The 20,511-nt window shown below is 38.8% G+C and overlaps 1 protein-coding gene across 2 annotated transcripts in view; it reads right to left on the bottom strand.

Moving 5' to 3' along the window:
* The window catches only part of lrfn1 (leucine rich repeat and fibronectin type III domain containing 1), a 238,109-nt gene that overhangs the window by 45,843 nt on the left and 171,755 nt on the right, over positions 1-20,511 (bottom strand). The window lies entirely within an intron of this gene.

Consider the following 20,511-nt stretch of genomic DNA (forward strand, 5'->3'; position numbering starts at 1 on the left):
TCGCATTTGGGGCTGCGTACTTAAAAGTGAAAAACCCATAACACCTCACTGGCCAACATGGTCACGAACTACACATTCAAAGGGAGTGCTCGCACCAAAGCAGAGTTTAACTGGGGGACAACTTTCATGTTCTTTCACGGCTATCTTAAATTCTGTTTCACTGCACCCATGAACCATATTCTTTCTGAGAATAATGACTTTTTGGACCCAGGAGCTTCTCATTCAACATTTTGAGGAAAAAGGGAAAGTAACACTTTGTGTCCTTCACAGCAAACAAATTAGAGGTCATAAGCCTTGTTTCCACCAAGCAGTTCAGTCTGGTTCGTCTCGGCATGGCACGCATTTTATGGCATCTCCACTGACTAATCCTGGGACAGATACCCAAATAACCGAGACGAGCGGTTGGGACCTTTCCGAAGGGGTGCCAGACTAAACTGATCCAGTCTCGGAAGGTGGAGCTACAACACTGCAGTCCATTAATTGGTCAAAAGAATTGTCACTTATCATGTGACAGCTACTGTATTTCTCCTTGCAGCACACAGTCTTCTCTAAAACTAAACTTGATTGCAATTTGTATCAAAGAGCCACATGCCAATTTCAAAGATGGCAAATTGCTGGATGTCTCCCATAGTTGCTCTTTGTTTACTGTGTTGCATTTTTTTTCTTTGTTAAGTTTAATAGCTAGGTACACTGTGTCTTGCTGCTATGGCGTCACACTATTACTTAACTGAGGCGGCTATTGGCCTCCGGCTTATACCACGAGGGGGAACGGTTGGCTGTGGAAACGCAAACAGGATCAGGCTTAACCAAAGTGTAATTAAACCGGACTGCTTGGTGGCAACAGGGCTATAGTTGTGCCCTTGCATGTGTTATCTCACTATTCATCCATTGAGTTCAGAACCAGGATGTGGGCCCATATCCCTTCAGAATCAAAGGATAGTAGTTAGATGATTACATTTAATGAATGCCCTGTCTGTGAATAAAGCTGAATATTTCTAAATGAAAATGTGTTATCTTGTTTACATGGAGCAGCTTTCTGAGGCCACATTGCTGTTCCTGTTTGTGATTCTATGCACTTGGGCACATTTATCCCTCTATGTATTATTGATAAAGTTGGGAGATAATGTTACAGCAAGGTCTTCAGGATCCATCCAGTTTAGATGGATAGCTGTTTTTTCAGGACAGTCAGTGAGTCCACTTGGCACATTTGACAAGTGTAAACATATGTATACTGCTAGCTTGGCTGAGCCGGCCATCTATAATGGATATGGAGTTGTGTGGGGCGGAACAAGTCGCCTCTTGCGAGATACTGGGACTCTATAAATGCTAAAAACGCAGCGTCAAATATGCTCTGCATTCCAATGAAGAATATCAGGAGCTTAGAGTATGAAAATGTCAACCCCTCCGTGCTGGGCCTTCAGAGATTCAAGTAAAAGAAGAAATATGCTTTTATAAATGAATGCCTCCAAGGGGATCTTCTCCACCTTTGTGTGCTGCATCAGCCAGTCAGTGTTTAATAACCTGGACTAATAATGTCCTTTAAAACTTGAAAATGTGCAGTGTGTCTGATTACAAAACAGCAGTTTTCTATATTTCATACAAGCTGTATATTTCTCCAAGGTTTTGAAATGAAGGGATTTTCCCCAACCTGCTTTCCTCCATGAATAATAATGTGCCGCGAGGTTAAAACTGGGTTATAAGACGCTCCTCAACTCACACCTGAACCCCCTCCTCATGTTGCTGTTTGTGCTTGTGATTGCTCTGTTTGAATCCTTTTTGATCTCGCTCGGCCAGTTGACACTGCAGACCAGGTCACAGTGCTTGAAAGCCTCCAAAAAGGTTTTGTGTCACAGTTACTGACCTCCGAAAGGTTTTGGACCATAACTTGCTGATAGATCACTTATTTTTTGCTGGGGGGAGTGAATCATCTCTGCTGTGTGCAAGGTCTGTCTTTGTCAGTTTTAGTTCCTTTTTCGAATCACTTTCACAAGAGTTTTAAGATAATACTGAAAAACGTAAAGACAATTCTGCTTAAATATAGTATTTTGAAGTAATATTCCTTTCATGCATTATGCAAGATAAAACCACATGTTCAATAACCTTTGGAATGGCAGAATTCAAAGGTTAAAATACTTTGATTTGCCTCCAACTGCTTTCCTCCATATTTAAGGCCCACACTGTATGAAAATCCGCACTCTCGGGCACACTTATCTCTGAATGGTTATAATAATGGAAGATCCAACTCAGCCATATCATTTGCACACAGGATATCTATTTCCCCACTGAACACCCACAAGTCCCAGCCTTTGGAAACCATTGATAAGGTGTTTAAAAAAGATATCCATATGCAGTCAGTAATGGAATTATTAGGACTGAATCCTTTGTTAAATCACACCTGGAGAATCACCTTCATTATGGGCATGCAGATAAAGTTAAAACTTCTGTCAGCAAATGATAATGAATCTAGGAGTTAAATTTTTTTGTCAGCTTTTTAGAAATTCATGTCAGGCCTGTGCACCTAGATCTTTGTATTTTTTGTATTACTAAGATCTTTTTTAAGACAGAGATGCGAGGACAGCTTCATCTAGCTTCTTCCAGTGAAACTACAGATAAAACATAGCTTCCCTCAAACCTTGAGAAAGTTTTCTTTGCTTTTATTTCTGCTCATTTTCATCACTAACACTCTGAAAACTAGTTGAAAAAGTGAAGTAAGGCCAACTTGGAGCCAGGATTATATAACCATTAATTTAGGGATTTTATAGACAAGCTTCTTGAGTTTAGCTTCCCATACTTATGTGTTTTTTCACTCTTCAAAGCTCTGACTGAGAAACTTAGTCAAAAGCTAAGCATGTCATTCGGGTAAGTTTACCCTGGTTCATATTAAAAGTCTTTCACTCTTTGAGACATGCATACTACATTTTTATATTCTCATTCAAATTTATATAGTTCCTATTCGTATAAAAGAAAATAACGACCCTTTTTGAAGACTTAGTGGACACACATAGATTCTTTATGCGAGTGTTTGTATTAATTATGCTGTATCGATACATTTACTGTGACCCAGAAAGTTGACAGAATTGACAATTTTATGTGTTTGGTGGAGCTGATGACAGGGAAAGGGAAGTCAACAAAAGTATCAAAAGTATCCTACCATATTTAAACTTAAGATTATAAGTTGTTACCAATCTACTCTCTCTCCCTCTACACACACAAACACACATAGTGTGTGTGTGTGTATATACACACACACACACACACACACACACACACACACACACACACACACACACACACACACACACATATATATATATAAAGGATGACATTTCTAAGCTTCTAAACCCTTTAAATTTCCCTTTCAAATGATAATCGTGTAAACAGAAACAGATCTACAGTAAAATAGAGTAAAATAGGTTATTGTTTACCTAAAGCCAGTTGAATATTAAGGCAAGGCAAGTTTATTTGTATAGCAGATTCCAGCAAGGCAATTCAAAGTGCTTTACAGAGAAAACAAGATAACAATTAAAATACAATTAAAAATCAGATAGAAAAATTAGACACAATAAATAAAAATAAAATGATAAAAAAGGGAAAATAATTAAGATTATCTTTGACTCCACAAAAGTTACACAATCAAATTTTGACATCTTTGAACAAACACACATAAGTTCTTGAGTTTTTCACTCCAAAAATGAAATGTATTGTATTTTTTTTGCCTTTCTCTTAAAAATATTTACTAGCTATAGCTTTCTTTTACTTTTTAAACCACAGTTTTAACATCATTTTTATATATTTTTTTTTCATTTAGTGCTGTTGTCTTTATTTTTATCATATAGTATTATCTGATCTTATTGTCATTCTATTTTACTTGTTCTAATAAAAAAAAAAATCAAACTATCCTCATGTCACATATTACTGTTATTTATTGTCTCTTTTTTCTTTGTGATGCAAATCAGGCTGCATGTTTGAAAGTACGAAGGTGCCTTGAACATAAAGATTAGCTGAATTTCGTTAAGTTGTACCTTCTGATCTTTTGACAATATTCATCATCATTAAAAATAAATAAATGAATTACTTTAAAAAAGTCTTTCTCTCTGATCACCTGCACAATTTGTGTTAAGGGCTGTAGTTTATTATAATCCAGGGCGGAGCAGAGAGCTTTCAGAAACAGTCAAAATTACTACACACTAATACACAAAAATGTATATTTTTTTAAAAAGATGTAAAATGATTTGCATTCAACTTGGGTGGCTGAAATTATACCTTGGCCGCCCGCCTGGGTTTTGTCTTTGTGTGGGAATTGTTGTGTGATAGTGAGTGTGGGTTCCATGTGTCTCTGTGCAGTCGTGCAAGACACTAAACCTTATGTTGCTCCATTTAGTCAGGGAGTGCATGAAAAGTCCTTCACCACGACAGCATGGAATGAATGAGAAGCCACGATCTTATTTATAAAACGATACCAACTTTTTACAAGTACTAGTTTTTCATTACCAAAAAACTTCGTAACAGTAAAGAAGAGAGAAAAAAAACATATATTTTGATTTTCGAATGTGACAATGGCTGGCAAAGGTGATGATATTTTACCAGCATCTGAATTAACAACTGCTTTTATCAAAAAGCTTCTTTTCCGAGCATAAGCCACATCTGATAATTTCACACACTTAGTGACAAATATGGTACCATGAACCCATGAGAGCATACATTTGGCCCAGAACCATCTGTCAAACCAGTTATTCACAGGTTAAACAGTTAAGAGCTGGCAGTTTTTCTCCAGCCATTGATATTGCATTCAAAATGTTCAAGGGGGAGAATATCATGATGTGGGTTACATGTGGAAAAACTGTAGCTGTATCTTTTACCTCAAAACCATGATTCTTTAAGATTATATATTTTTTATGAACCTGTCAAACAAAGCCCAAAATATTCTGCATCACAGTGATCAAAAATGAGTTCAGTTGTTTTCAATTCTGAGTTCCTTATCCTTGGTTTCAAACGTGGAGAGGAAAATTCAGAATTTATGAATTCTTTATTTCTCTGGGTTTTTTTTGGTTGTTTTTTGTAGTATTGTTAAATAATGCAAACACAACATTGTGGCTGTGGTTTATAAATATTTCCAGTCTCTTGTACGTGGCCTTGCGTAGTTGTATGCATCACACAACAGTAGCACCCCCTCCCTCCTTCATTGATCAAATATTTTCAGACCTTGAAACAGCATGAAGCTGTGATATCTTTTTAGGCTGGTGGAGAAGTCCACACACAGGCTGGAGTGTGACAGAGCAGTGCGTGACAGACAGAGGCCTGTGATCAGCACTGCCCTCTGGGTGTAAGTCTGAAAGTAATGCCTTGAAGTGATGAGTTTAACATGCCCACACTGCACCGAACCATCTCTTGCATGTTGCCTGCTGTAATGGCTCTCACATGATTAATTGAATTTAGCATGTCTTCTTATTTAAACTTACACACTCACATTTCTTGAGCGTATCTGATAAAAAGGTCAGCTCCCTCATTTATGTTTGCCCAAAGCAGAAGATGCTCGGGAACATGCAAAGGCTGGAGATTTAATCTGATTCTGTAACCTGCTTCTGCTCTGTAAGCAGAAGGAATGATGTGAATATGAGTAAGAGTGCATGACTAATAAAAATGACTAAATAGGCTCATAATCCCAACACAAAATCATTACATTGCAGAAAGTTCTAATGCCAAATGCTGAGTTAAAGAGAGGATACATTATCTTCTTTTGTTAGATTGTTTGTTTTTTATTTTCATTCTGTCCCTCTGGTACCCCTGTCATATCTTTAAATGATTTGCAGCTCATAAAAATATAATTTTTCTCACTTGGTGTTTTAGAAAACCCTTGCTTCAGCCTCTGCCTGAAATGTTTAGTTTTAGCTGCCAACTCTTTAAGGCTTTTAGCTCTGCAAACCCTCTTTCCTCTCATTGGTCAGCCCTCTGGAGGCCTGAACTACTGGCATCAGCTCCAGCCATACGTATTTAGTATAAACATCCAGGATTGTTACTTCATATGCATGTTAAAAAACATGGCAAAGCATAATACTCCTCTTTAACCCTTGGACTTTCACATCTTTTAACCCTTTAACTTTCACTTGTTAGATGCAAGGGATATAACGTCTATTTAATGTTTTTAAATAAGACAGTAATTGTATTTATACATGAGATTCTTTTAAGCACAGAAGCAATAGATCTCAAATTCAAGATTTGATCCACAGACAAGAATTTTTCAAATCTACTCCGAAAGCAACCATATGAAAGACATATTTCCATCCATTTAAGGAATAGTGGAGTAATTGGTATTGTGCGAAACAGACTTAGTAGAAACAGGATATGAAATCCCCTCAAATAAAAACCCAATTTTTCAGCTTTGTTAAAAAAATATGCCCTTTAACGACCAAACAAGGCCCCTCCCTACAGGGGTAGCCATCTTGGAGGTGTTTCTACTGTAGCACAGAAAGGACAAACTAGTAACAAAAGTGTGGCTGTGCAAAATGACAGATGCTTTGATAGTAAAATTGTGACACATGTAATATCATACTGACCATGTGTCACAGGAGCTTCTGGTCCCTAAAGGCCACAACCATTTTATACAGACGCAGGTGAACAAGGGAGTGATTCTAGCTAAAATCTGACTGCTAGATGACGATGAGTATTCCCATTTCTGCACACTGTACCTTTAAATGTGACCTCAATGATTGAGGAGGTGTTTCATGTTTTCCTCATTAAGCCATGACTGACTTGGTTTGTAATATAACCATGCTGCATACAGTAATGGTGGACTGAATGGGAGGTGTCTGCACGCTGTTTAACCGCCATCCTGGCCTGCTGAAATCTAAATGTGAATTTAATGGCCCATGCTAGCAATTATTTGTCAACTTGGAAAACTACCTTAACCTTTAACTCGTGGAGCCACACTGCTGTTTGTTTGGTCAGCTGAAAATTAAATGGCTTCTGCTGCTGGCCCACCAATTAAAACAGTCGAAACTGTTTTACCTCGCCGTTACATGTTGAGCGCGTGCACTGGCACTCTGAAACAGAGCCGACCCACATTTGCATTGCAAGTTTCCCCGATTGATTGGGATTCAGCACACTGCTTTGGCATGAACTCGAGACTTTTTAGCACGATCAACTGATCATTGTGCTCAAAAGCCGATCACATCATGCGTCACTGTTTTGTTTCATTTCAGCTCAACAGATCACACATCAACTTTGTTCCGCTTCAACAATAACTCCCGGTATAAAGAGCTTTGAAACTACAAGATGATATTTGATGTCCTGTTCAAACTTTGCACGGATACATTTTTCAAAAAGAGGAGGCAATTTCTCATTTTGGATGCAGGAGAAAGAGTTCAGCAGCCTGACAGAGACAAAGTGGGAGAGTGATTAGAGGAGTTATTGATCCATTTATTTGGGCAGCATCTCTGTTGAAAGTGGGTGGACACGACCTCAATTTGTGTCTGTAAGTCCCTCGATGGCTGTCTGCTCTCGGAGAACAATTAGATCGACATGGACATTAAAAAATGATTCTCCAGCCTGCAGTCTGCTCTGAACTGTATATACACCTAGAAGCTGTGACTGTCAAGAGCAGAATATGTGAAAGATTAAGTGAGTTGTACAGAAACACATTACTGCTTATGGCAGGAGAAGGATTTAGTTTTGTTTCATCAGAGGAAATATTCATGAGGTTGGCTACCACAGACTCGCTATGATGTTGTTTTTCTGATAAAAATGCTTGAATTTAAAGGGTTTGTTTTTTATAGTTTGTCATAGAGGATGTGCCGCTTTTCAGAGAGATTTATTGCTGTAAGCTGTGGAAGTTTTAATTTATGTTTAAAGTTTTAGTTTCACCCCTCTCAGAAGGAAACCATTAGCAGCTACTTTGTCAGAAAAACTCAAGTTACACTGCAGCTCAACAAATGGAAACAGTTTGACTTAAAAAGACAAAAAAAAAAAAAAAACCCAGATCCTTTTCTATCCTTGGCAGCGTTGATCTAATTCTGGCTGCAGAAAGCATGACTCAGCATCAATTAAACATGATCTGCCTTTTTTTTTAAATGGCTTAAACTAAATTTATCTTTTTTGGAAATTAAATTTTCAATTGAGATTGACATGATGGGCGGCGAAAAAGACACTATGAATCATGCAGCTTTTTCACAATAAAAGCCATCTATATTTCATTAGCAAAGAACTGTAACTGTGGCGCATCTGCAGAATGATCTTTATTTCTATTAGCAGTTCCTTAATGTGCTCTGACATGGTAAAAAAAGGGATCAATAAACTCTGGAGCTGGAAACAACACTGTGACTAAGGAGAAAATATCATGATTTGCTCCTCTGTATTTCCTGTGTGTCGTATCCGGCTTTGATTTCCCGTTTTATTTTGTGGATCTTACCTTTTGTTTTCAAGTCTTGCTTTTCCCCCCTGTATGTATTAGTCATGAGTTATCCTTTTGTCTTTCTTGTGGAGAATATTAGTGATTCATGTCTTCTGTTATATTATTATTTGTTACCTTTGTGTTCTTGTGGCCCTTATGTGTTTAGTATTTTATTTTTTTATTTTTTTTCTGGCTTTCCTTCAAGTCTCTAGTGTTGTTTATCCTTGATCTTTGGTCAGTACCCTGGTGTCTGTGCAATCCCTGTGTGATTCCGTTTGGTATTGTTCTTGAGTTACCTTTCAATGATTCTTGTTTCATTTTGTAGTATAGTGTTTCTAGTGTTTTAAGTCTAGTCTTACTTTCTGTGTTTTCCCTCTTGCCTTGGTTATCTACACGTGTGCCTTGTTGCCCTGTGTCTGTATAGATAACGCTTTTTTCAAAACTACCTACTGTATACTAGGTGATATTAAATAATGATAAAAAATTAGATTTATAAAGCGCTGTTTAAAGATACTCAAAGGCGCTTTACAAACAGATATAAGTACATAACAGATATAGGAAAAACAGAGGAAAGCAAAATTATATTGATGGATATCAGATCTTGAATGCTGTCTTGAAAAAGTGGGTTTGAGTTGAGTTTTGGAGGAGAGGAGTGAGTCTGAGTTTTCAGATGTTCACTGGACGGGAGTTCCAGAGGGTTGGGGCAGCGGCTGAGAAGGCTCTGTCGCCAACAGTGTGGTACGTGGTCCTGGAAATAGGGGTCAGGAGGTTGAGATGGCGGCTGGGGGAGTGACATTGTAGGAGGTCTGTGAGGTATGGGGGAGTGACGTTACTGAGAGCTTTGTAGGTGGTAAGCAGGATCTTGAAGATGATTCGATGTCAGAAAGAAAGCCAGTGGAGGAGCCAGATAATAGGTGTGATGTGTTCGCGGGAGATAGTAAGTAAATGAGCAGCTGAGTTTTGAACATACTGAACTTTTTGAAGGTCCTTCTGCGTAGGAATACAGATGGTACTTCATGTATATGTACTGGTCACACTGCAAAAAACTGAAATCTTATCGAGTGATTTTGTCCTAATTTCAGTAGGAAATGTCTTTTTGGCTTAATATGGCCCACATTCACCTGACTAGTCCAAAAAAAATATCTTATTTCAAGTTATCCAATTGCTTGTATCAAGTAAAAACAAACGTGCCAATGGAACAAGAAAATAGTTACTTGTATTAAGTATCCACGCATGCACAGTACTCTCTGAAGAGCTGACTCCACTTCCTCCTTTCTTTGAGGGGCGAATGTAAATAAAATCTTTGTCAGTTCAGGGGTTAGTACAGCCACACAGTGCTGTCTGGAGTGACACAGACTGCAGCAGAGGACTAACCCGGAGCGGATCATGATGGAATATCGGTGAAAAACACGAGTTTTTGGACAATTAATGCAGTTTTAGGAGCGGCGCTGTCTATGCCCCAATGGATCCCATTATATGGATGTCTGCTGCACGGTTTTGGATCTAAATATCTCCCGAAGCACTGCTTGGATCAGGAAACCCTTCTGGGTGAGTATTTTGTTCTACTTCATTCTATAAACAATGTAAAAGCTGTATAAACCGAACTTATCCTTTAAGACATTATTCTAGTTTCAAGCAAATTTTCTATTAAATTTCCCTTGTTCCATTGGCAGATTTTTTTGTACTTGATATTCACACCTCATTTTTTTCTTTAGATAACTTAAAACAAGACTTTTTTCTGGACTTGTCAAGTGAATGTGGGGTAAAAGACATTTTCTACTGAAAATAAGACAAAGACAAAAACACTTAGTAAGATTTTCTTTTTTTCCAGTGCATGGACTGGTCTGTTGCTGTAGAGAATTCCCCCCAAATTGTTTAGAAATCTGAGTATTTCTGGCACACTGCAGATTTTGCATGGCCACTAGCACAGTAGGTGGTTTTTCTCTGTGTCCTCCCACTTTTGTCAGATCACCATGATCCTCTCCTCATGTCTTGGTGTAGTTTTCAATGTGACTTTTGTGTTGTATGGTTTATCATTAAGTCTTCTTTCTTTCAGCTTTAAAAAATACATTTCCTCTATCTGCACTTTGGATCCTACTTTCTCCTTTTATCCAACATGAAAGAAGAGGCTTTTTTTCCCAAAAGGACCTCTGTTGTAAGGGCTTCTGAGCAAAGTTTTTCTGATTGTTAGAAAACATCTTTAGTCATGCTTTTAAGAGAGGCAGAGTAATTTCAAAAAGAAACAGTAGGGCCAGCTATAGAGTGGGGTTATACCGGTTTTATGTACAATAGTTTTCAATCAACCAAAAGATAATGAAAAATAAGGTTTAATTCCCCAACAGCATAAAGAATATTAAACCTTAAACCTACTGTTTTAAAATCTGTGGGGACTGCAGGATCTGGTGCCCCGCCAAAATCTATTTCCAATTTTCCAATGTCACGACCATACATCGGCAGAAACTGACTGAGCTCCTCTCACACTATAGACAGCCAGTCATGGAGATGTGAGCATTTAAAGCATAAAAAATGCTTCACAGAGAGGGCATTCAACCATCTTTACTCTTTTTTCCCCAGCAGCAGACCTCACATCAGCATGAATGAAGGAACAGCAGAGTGGAAATATGACACGCTATGTGCAGACAGATGTCCTTCATGGGCAACAATACAGCAAACAGCACTCACGTCTGTGACCACTGTTACTCCACCCTTACCTCTGTCTGTGTGAGGGGAAACAGCACATATTTCACGTTATTTACATACAGCTGTAATAATCCCTCTCCTTCACAGTCGTTTTGGTATCCCAGAGTATTTACGATCGCAAGCCTTGCAATGCATATCCAATACAGGCATGGCTAATGAATAAATTAAGCATTAAAGTGGAGGCAAGTTCTACTCAGAGGTCACATGTATTTTGCTGCCATTTTAAAGCTGGCGGATCACTGAGGAATACAGAAGAAGAAGAGCAATACGTCCAGTCAGAGGCGAGTGAGCGGCTGTAAGTGGGCGGCCAATGGGGAGCACCTGAATAATTTATGACTCTTCTTCTCGTGCTGCACAATCAGGCGAGCTTCATTTCAAACAAAGGGAACATGATGTCTGTCATGAATTGCTGCTCTGCTTTGTCTCACCCTGTCTTGTTTGCTCATTACATTTTACATTAGATTTATTCTTCACCTTGATCTGTAAAACAGCTGACACGCAGGAGTAACTGATGAGCTGTCTGTGTTTTCTGTCCTGTTTACAAAATTACAAATAAAGTCACTTTGTGGGTGTTTTGGATCAGAAAGCAGCTCTTCATCGTGCTCTCTTATCTAGTAACTCCCATCTTGATGAAACTCGGGACGTCCTGCTACGTCAGTCTCAAGAGATGCCAGGTCTCACTGACAAAATCCTCCAGAGAAAGTCACAGCATGAACCGTTGAACATGGCACTTTAGTACGGCGTCATACTGAGAGGCTGTTTGCCTTTTCTTTCCAAAACTCTGACAGCACATTCATTATCTCCTCTGCAGTGGATCCAACATGGGACCAAAAATATACAATATATGTGGTATATACAGTTGAAAATCAGAAGCTGCTTTCTTCTCTGTTGCCACGCCTTAATCTATGCGTGGAAACATATTTTATTCCTCTGTGGTTTTCATCTAAACCCAGGATCTCATGTCAATGGCAGCACAGAGCTCAATTTACTATCTGAGCTTTTCTTGTTACACAGAACAGAGAGAATAGCTAATAAGAGCGCTGGAACAAACAACAATGGGCAACCTTTTAGTGTTTTTCTGTACAAGTGTAGCAGACACAAAGACTTCAATCTGTGCTGATTTGTGATGTTTAGTCCAGTGATTGTGTGATTGCTGTGCATGCCTTTCTGTATCTGTCTCCTGATGGTTTTACTGGATTGAGCTGCTGCGTCCTTTGTGCTTTGATGTTGTTTTGTTGGCTTTTTGTACTGCGATGAATAACATAGACTGCCCAGGGACGGCGTTAAATAATTTCTTATGCAAGCCTTATGCAATCTGTCAAATTTACATCTTTTTGATTCAGAATCAATCAAACCTTAAATGTTGAGCCCCGATGTTAAAAAGCTTCTCTTAACACGCATAAAATGAGATTAAAAAACTTAATTTTCTTGTACAAATTTTTGATCATCATTCCACTATTTTTCTTGACCAGAAAACCCAGATTGACTGTAAACACAGCGAAACCTCTGCCCCTCTTTAAAGCAGTATTTGTCAAGCAGTGGTAGCGCCCCCCTGGTGGTCAGCCACAACCTTGAGTAGATTGTGTTTCATTTTATGGAACATTAAAACAACAATAGCAACAGCAACAATAACAACAAGAAAAGCACTCAGCACTCAGCATATTGTGATTGTCACCAACACTTAAGTCCTACTTTAATGTTATACTCCCTTTCAGCAGACTGTCTGCTACAATTTGGTTGCAGGTTTGTACAATAATTTGTTACCTGACAGTGTTGAAAATTATGATGACCCAGTACATTTTTCATATTCCGGATCTTGGTGCTTGGTCTGAAACAACTTGAGAAACACTGCTTTAAAGGAGGCTTACAGTAAAATCTAAAAAGAGCTACCATGCCTCTATTATGCCTCTTCCTTTGCTCTTTAATTTCTCCCTCCCAAATCTTTTCTTCTATTTCTTTCAGACAGATCCCCTAAGATTCCCCAGAAAGGCAAAAGCAAAAACTCCAACCTCCTATCAGAGTCTCTACTCCAATTAAATCAATAAATCCCTGTCAGATGGTATGGTGATGGTGTTGGTATTGTCCCTGCTAGTGAACCATCAAGTGTCAGTACTTCTTGACAACCCCATGAATGCGTCAGAAATTCTATATTTACCAGAAAAACCTTACTAATGATGCACGATGTGAGTTTCCAGTGATGCCAAGGTAACACAGGAAAGGTCAGTGGAAGTGATAAACATGCGTCATAACTGATTAGTTGCCATTTCCAGGTAGTGGTCCTAATTTCTAGGATGTAGGGATACCGAAGTGTAAAGTCACACCTCATTGTTCTGAGTCATTCTTGATCAGCCACATTCTACCAGACAATATAAAAAATGTTGTTTTAAAATGTTCATGACTTTTTAGTGATGTTTCTGTAGTTTCAAAGCCTGATTTATACCAACACAACACTAAAAGCTGAAAAGGGACGCCTTATGTGCACATTCACCTGAAAATAATGGCCTGTCGAAACAATGTAGATTGCAAGCCCTGTGACTGGTCCTCTTGATGGTATTACCTGCATTTGCAACTGTATCAGAATCCTCTTACATCAAATGCACAATCCTCACCTCCTTTTAGTGTTCTTTTTAATAGCTGCTGTCTGATAAACACCATATGTATCAGCTCCAATTCAAAAGTTTAGAATTTATGTGGAAAAGCAAACCAAAAATGTTGTTAGACTGAAAAAATGCTGTGATTATCAAAGAGACTTCATTGTCCCAAGAGCTTTGGTGAAGTAATGCAGAATGACCTTCAAGTATATAGTTCACACAGGCTGGTATGTATGCTTTGTAGGAAATCATTACATTATTGATGTTTCTCTACCTGAACTTAACCTGATTTAAAAATAAATGAATGGACAGATTGTTTGTCCCCATTACCAAGTTAGCTGAGTCACACTCTAGACTGAAATCTCAGAGCACAGGTAGACTTCAGGTGTTTAAATATCAGGCCCATTAGCTTGGGAAGGTTGTTGGGATCAAGATTAACGAATATTTCTAACTTCTGCCTGGACACACACGGATGAACAGGAGCTCCTGGTATTTAAAGTGCAAAACTGCTACTACTGGGATTTGATTATTCACGCAGAGATTGCAGTGATAACCACGTGATTAACAATTCCTGGCATGAAAATGACGCTACACTCAGCAGAGAAAAGGAACTGGAAAAGAAGAAAATATTTTGTTTTGTGGTAGACATGTTTTTCCAGTTCTGTATTCAACGTGCCCACCATTACCTACCAGAAGCTAAATGCTAAAAAGGAGTACCATGGCATGGTGTGAATCTCTGGCTGTGTCTGAAATCACTCCCTATTTGCTGTACAGTGAATACGCCCATTTTTCAGTGCTGTCCAAAATCTGAGTGAGCATGGTCATACACTATAAAGTCCACTCAATAGATCCAACGATGCATTTTGGAAAGTAGTGTATTAGCGATACTCACTATGTGAGCAATACATACCATCATTCAATACAGTTCAAACAGAAGAAATGGCTGATTACTGATTACATGAAACAACACTGCAAACTGTCAAAGCACCTTATTTAATTTTCAGACAAGCATGTCTTATAACAAAGAGCAGAAAAACAAACAACACAGACATTGGCTGCTGAACCATAAATCCCGGGTGATGCATTCACTAGACATTGTAATTCTCAAACACAGCACAAGTTGCTGCGCAAATATATGGTTTATTTATTTAAAAACAACATGTAATACATTTCTATTTTATTTGGCTGTTGAGGAAATATGCGTTGGGTACAGTATTAGTTATTCCTGAAATCCATGCTGTTTTGCAGTGTTTGAGAAAAATTATAACTGTAAGTCCCCAGCTGTTCATGAACAATGTGAGAGTGATTACGTCACTGTCAGCGGCTGGCAAGCGAGGGAGTAATGTCCAAAATGTTGTTTTAATTTAGTTGAATAAGTGGTCACTATAATATAGTCCATTACATTTAATTTGCTATGCTGTGAATAGGGAATGAATGAGTGGTTTTGGGCACAACCCCTGTTACATTTTTGTATGATGCATTTTAAAAATGCAACATGTTCACAATAGCTAAGGATGACTGCCATCCACAAAGATCATCTTCATTGTCTGCAGTGGGATACATTATCAGATACAGTCAGAACCATAATTTCATGTATTAGCCAGTGATTGCTTATTGTATTAAACCATATTTAAATAATATAATTCTGCAGCCTTTATAGTCCAGATGTAGGCGTAACACTAAATTTATATAAGTAGAAAATCATTTGACACATGTAATCTGTACCAATGGTAAATCCAACAGCAGGGTCAGGTCCCCTTGAGGGATTGAAAGATCCATCTAAAAGGATTACAGCGTGATTGAACTGATACAGAAAAAAGTGTTTCATCAAAATATTCAAAATGTGCTGTGTTTTTTTTTTTTTTATGTTTTCCTCTTCCCGTGAAAAACTGTGATCCTTTTAGGCCGTCAGTCCTCCAGGTATTTAACTGTTTTAAGCAGATACTTATTTCCTATGATTTTGGAGCCTCCCATCTGCCAGAGAAGCCTGAATATTCTGCTCTATCCCTTTTATTAAGCATGCTCAGGTATGTTACATAAACCCTCATCTGTGAGCCTCTGCATGTTATCTCACCTGAAAGCGAAGAAGTTGTCAGTGAGGTTTCTAAATTTGGAGCCACATTCGTCACATGTGGGCTGACTAAAACTGAGGAAAAGCAAGACTGCTGAAGGAGATTCTGTCAGGTAGAGGCATCAAGTCATGGTGCTCAGAGGGAATTTCTATGTCAGATTTTTACACGTCGCATTACAACAATGGGCTAAAAGAAGCTGATCCTCTGATTATTCAAACACAAGACGGCTAAAGGAGGCCTGTCTTTGGGATGTAAATGAATGTTGACAGCCAAAATGAATCTGTACAAACAAATAATGCCCATAGAGTGAAGCAGAATTAGCATATTTATTTGATCTTTTATGTAACCATATGTCTTTTTATGTTAAATTTAAAATGCAGTGAACAGATGTATATTTCGCTGTAGTTTTTTTCATCAGAGATCCAAAGGGATTACATCCCATTTGCAGACCGTCTGTGGAATCAGACGGTTATTTGCTGCTGTCTGAGATGGTAAGTCTCCTACACTGCACATGTGGGCAGGGAATGAGAGGTAAGTTTACTCACCTCTCAATCATAATCTGTTGTTCATCAAAGAGATCTATTCTCTGCCCTCTTTTGTACCTCTTCACCTGACTGCAAACTCTGACAAAGTGCCCGGCTCGGTGCTCTTTAATGATGACACACGAGGGTTATCCTGAAGATGTTGTCAGATCAGGGTATGTGCCTGGGGTGTAAACCTGAGCGGTGACAGTGGGGTGGGAGTGGAAAAATGCTTTCTGTAATCCGTATGGATTATTAATCTTTTGATACACTTAGAGACTCAAGGTGTTTCAAGTGGATTTAACCAGATTTAATGTTGAACTTAAGTGTTTTTTTTTCTTTCTTTCTTTTCTTTTTTTTATTGCAGTGTTGCGATTTGGGCCATTCCAGCAAAAGGATCAATTCAGGTCGATGTGTTCTCCAGTCGTCGAGCCACGAGCAATATGTCTTCATAAGGTTTGGTTTTCAGGAAAATAGTTTGTAATAAATGCAAAATAGTTAGTAATAAATTCAAAATAAAATGTGATTCTGTTGAGAAACTTTTCCACACACTCATTTTTTGATGCACTTTTGGACAGCCGTGCTAAAGTTATGAAGATTTATTCACAATTTTCCAGATAGAAGCACTCAAAAAAATTGATCGATCCTCCATGTGTATGTGTTTGTGTGTGTGTCTGTGCGTGTGTGGGTATGCTTGTGTGAGTTTTTCGCTGTTTCTCAACTTGCATTGCTTTGACACAGCGCATTTTGCAACAGCCATTCCTCAAACTGCCATGGAGTAGAGAAGGGGTTGCGGCCTCCTCCTGTTTAATTATAGCGCCCTGAGAAAAGCAGCAGATGCCAACAAAAAAACATCAAAACAGCCATTTGCATGAAGAGTCTAATTTCAAAAGGAGGGCAAAATCTATACTTTGGTGTGTTTATACATTTAGCGTGCATGAATGTGCCACTGAGGAGGGAAATTACTCATGTAAGAGCTCTGTGGTTACTGAATTATGTTGACTAGTTTGCTTTATAGCAAGAGAAGCGCCTTTTCAAAGAGTTAGGGCCACAATGCTCAGCTGAGTTTTACGTCGTAACAGATGTTGAATTTCTAACATGTATGAAGACTTTATTCTCTCCACTGCTGCTTGTGATCAGTCATTTTTTAGATCTAATGCTTCTGGCTGCTTGGTTGTTATGAAGCATTATAGTATTGATTTTCTTGCAGTGTATATAGAGCAAACATCAGGTGCTTTACAACCTGAGGTGATGCTAATGAAGCCTCTGTCAAACTTAGGGGAAGGAGAACTGTTAAATAAGCATTTCAACAGCATCCCAGAGCATCCGCTCTAATTAAATTACACGTTATTTTTTTATTTATTTACTCTCCTATTAGATGCACTTTCACTTTGTGTTTACTGTTCTCGCAGTGTAGCTGTCAGCACACAGTTTGAGACAATACGAATAATGCAGGGTCGCGCAATTAGGAGGACTTTTATTTTGTAGAACAAACGCTCACGAAGGTGTTTTACACCGTTGCAGTTAAAGCTTGAAGAAATCAATTAATTGCTTTGAAAACTCAGTTATTTCTTCTAAATAAAGAGAGGAAACATTTTGAATTAGACAGCTTCAACACTGAAAAGTCTTTTTTAGAGCTGCTCACACTGTGCTCAGTAGACCTGTCGGCTAGCTTTGTGTCGTGATGTTTTTCAAATGGCTTTTTTTCCCTATTTAAAAAGTGCTCTATAACGCAGACACATTTGTTCAACAAGGACATATGATGACAATAACAAATGTATGAACTAGACTATAGTGAGCCATGAATCAGTGTCGGGGCTTGTGTGGAGCTCTGTGCTGTGCAGTCTCTTTGTATGGAGCAGCTTTAAGAGGAAAGCTAATGAAAACGCTGTCACCTGGACCCCAACGTGTAATGAGATATCAAAAATGTCAAACTCCTTTCCCACACTCAGTTCCACCAAAAGACAGCCCCATCACCTTCTCTACGAACATAAGGGTAATTAATAATCTCATGACCATGTTGGCAACTTGTGCTTAATTTCATAAACTATACCTCCCTGTGTGGATAATATGCTAAAACCTTGATCAAAATATCAAAATACCTGCTTAATCTCTTTTAAAGGATCTTAAGAAGCATATTCATCCAAGCTGCCCTCACTGATAACTCTTTGCTCATTTCTTTTAAACATAAGCAGCTTTTCAAACCCTTTCATCTGCTTTCAGAGAGGAGAGATATGGCTAATCTCATATTCTGGCCTTTAAAAGTCCCCTTACAGCTCAAACTAGGGGTTATTAACTTTCTGTTTGGACCTAATAACCAAATCAGCTGATAGAGACACTTTGTGTGCTCCTTGATGCAATGCTGAAGCCAGACATTAGCCTTGTGTAGAAAAGACATCCTGCAGGACCCCCCTGTTCAAAGAAAAAATAAATAAATACATAAATAAATAAATAAAATAAAAAAAATCAATGTGCCCTCAGGGTGCCACATTATGTAAATCCCAACCACCTGAGAAGTACCAGGTTCCAAATCTGCAAAGTTTAGTTGCCATGCCCGCTGTGTGATGATGCATCTGGACCGGATTTTTTACTGTGTCTGTGCAGCATCAAGTGAACTTTTCTTTAAATATTCAACATGTTTTATTATTTCTGCAAAAACAGCAGTGTGAGTCTGTTATGCATAAATTAAAAGATTTGTGCTCAGACTGTTTTACAGAAAAGGGCGTTTAAAGGAACATCTATCAAGGAGAGGAGACAGATGTTGAAATTTTAATGATTGTAATGAATTATCCTTGAACTGTTAGGCCACAGATGAGATACTGCACCGAGTGCAGCCCTGACTGATGATTACTGTGAAACACAGAAAACTAAATCAGCCAGGATGTGTTCGGAGTACTCACGCAATAACTTCAGCGTTACGGCTTGGGAAAGCTAACACACAATTACCACCGAAATGGCTTTTTGTGACGTTGATGAAGCTGTTAGTAAAGGTCTGGGAAAGCCTCAACAAGTCAAACCTTTTCCATCGGGCTTCTTGGCGAATGGAGCAAGAAATAAAATTTGCGGGTTGTCAAAAACAAAGCAAATGGGAAAACATTGGGGGGTACAGAGAAACAAAGCAATGTCACAGTACAAAGCTTGGGGTTTTCTGGCACCGAGACATTTGTAAAAAAACATGTCATTAAAAATAAATTGTGAGTCTGTTGTCAGAGGTGATAATATGCTCTTGCAAGACGCTCAACAATTGGAGCCTACATGTGACACTGCAGGTTCACAATGAGTTTATGTCATGTGAGAGGAAAGAAGTTCAAGTGCTTCTTTTATCTCTCTGCAAACAAAGAGACAACTTAAGACACAGACTCAACAGCACCAGATATTCACCTTCTATAGGGATTCTGTTGAAAGCCTTACGCGTCCATGAAGGCAGCTCCATAAATAATTTGCTGCCCCGCTGGATTAATGGTGAAGAAGGCCTTCCTTCCACACATTATTATTTACAGTACGAAGCAAATTCCTGTAAATATCTGTGACCAACCACAAATTCCTGTGAGAAATATCAGCGCTATGCCTGTTCGCCAGTTTATCATATCATCTATTATATGTATGCTGAATCCGTGTTCACAGCAGCCCTGGGTGTTTTCAGCTGTTCATCAGAGGGGCTGTTTTCCCTATTGAGATAAGAAATTAAATCTGCAGGAGCAGAGGATGCTGGGTTTGCTGCAGGGTGGCGAGGCAGCGGCTCTGATAATGGAGCCGACTCCCATTGCGCAGGCTATGAGGCAAACAGCCGTGGCGCCAGCCCAACCCTGGCCATGTGTGAGGATGGCTAACAGTGTCACAAGCCCTCTCTTTCTCTCCCTCTGTCTGTGTTTGAACATGTGGTTTTAATCTGCATGTGACAGAAAGGGGAGGAAAGAGAGAGATGCAGAGTTTCTGCATTCCTCTGGGTCTTAATTTGAGTAAAAATATGCAGGAGAAAAAGGGATAAAAGCGGGTAAAACCCTGGGATTTGCCCTTGTGTTCGGTGCAGTGAGAATGAGCATGCATTGGTGAGTCAAACACACCGACTCTGAGGAATAAAAATGACTGATCGATAGAGTCAGAGGACAGAAACATCATTTTCTCTTCCCTTCTCTCCCCTTGCCCCATCGCTTTCAGCTCATGCTCTCAGTCTGGATGGGTAATGTCTGGTAGTATATTATGTAAATGTGAAGAGGGTTTAATTTCAATTTGGGAACTCA

This window comes from Halichoeres trimaculatus, unplaced genomic scaffold (genome assembly GCF_033239565.1).
Source record: "Halichoeres trimaculatus isolate MK-OKI-2021-1 unplaced genomic scaffold, fHalTri1.1 fHalTri1_scaffold_9, whole genome shotgun sequence".
Lineage (NCBI taxonomy): Eukaryota > Metazoa > Chordata > Actinopteri > Labriformes > Labridae > Halichoeres > Halichoeres trimaculatus.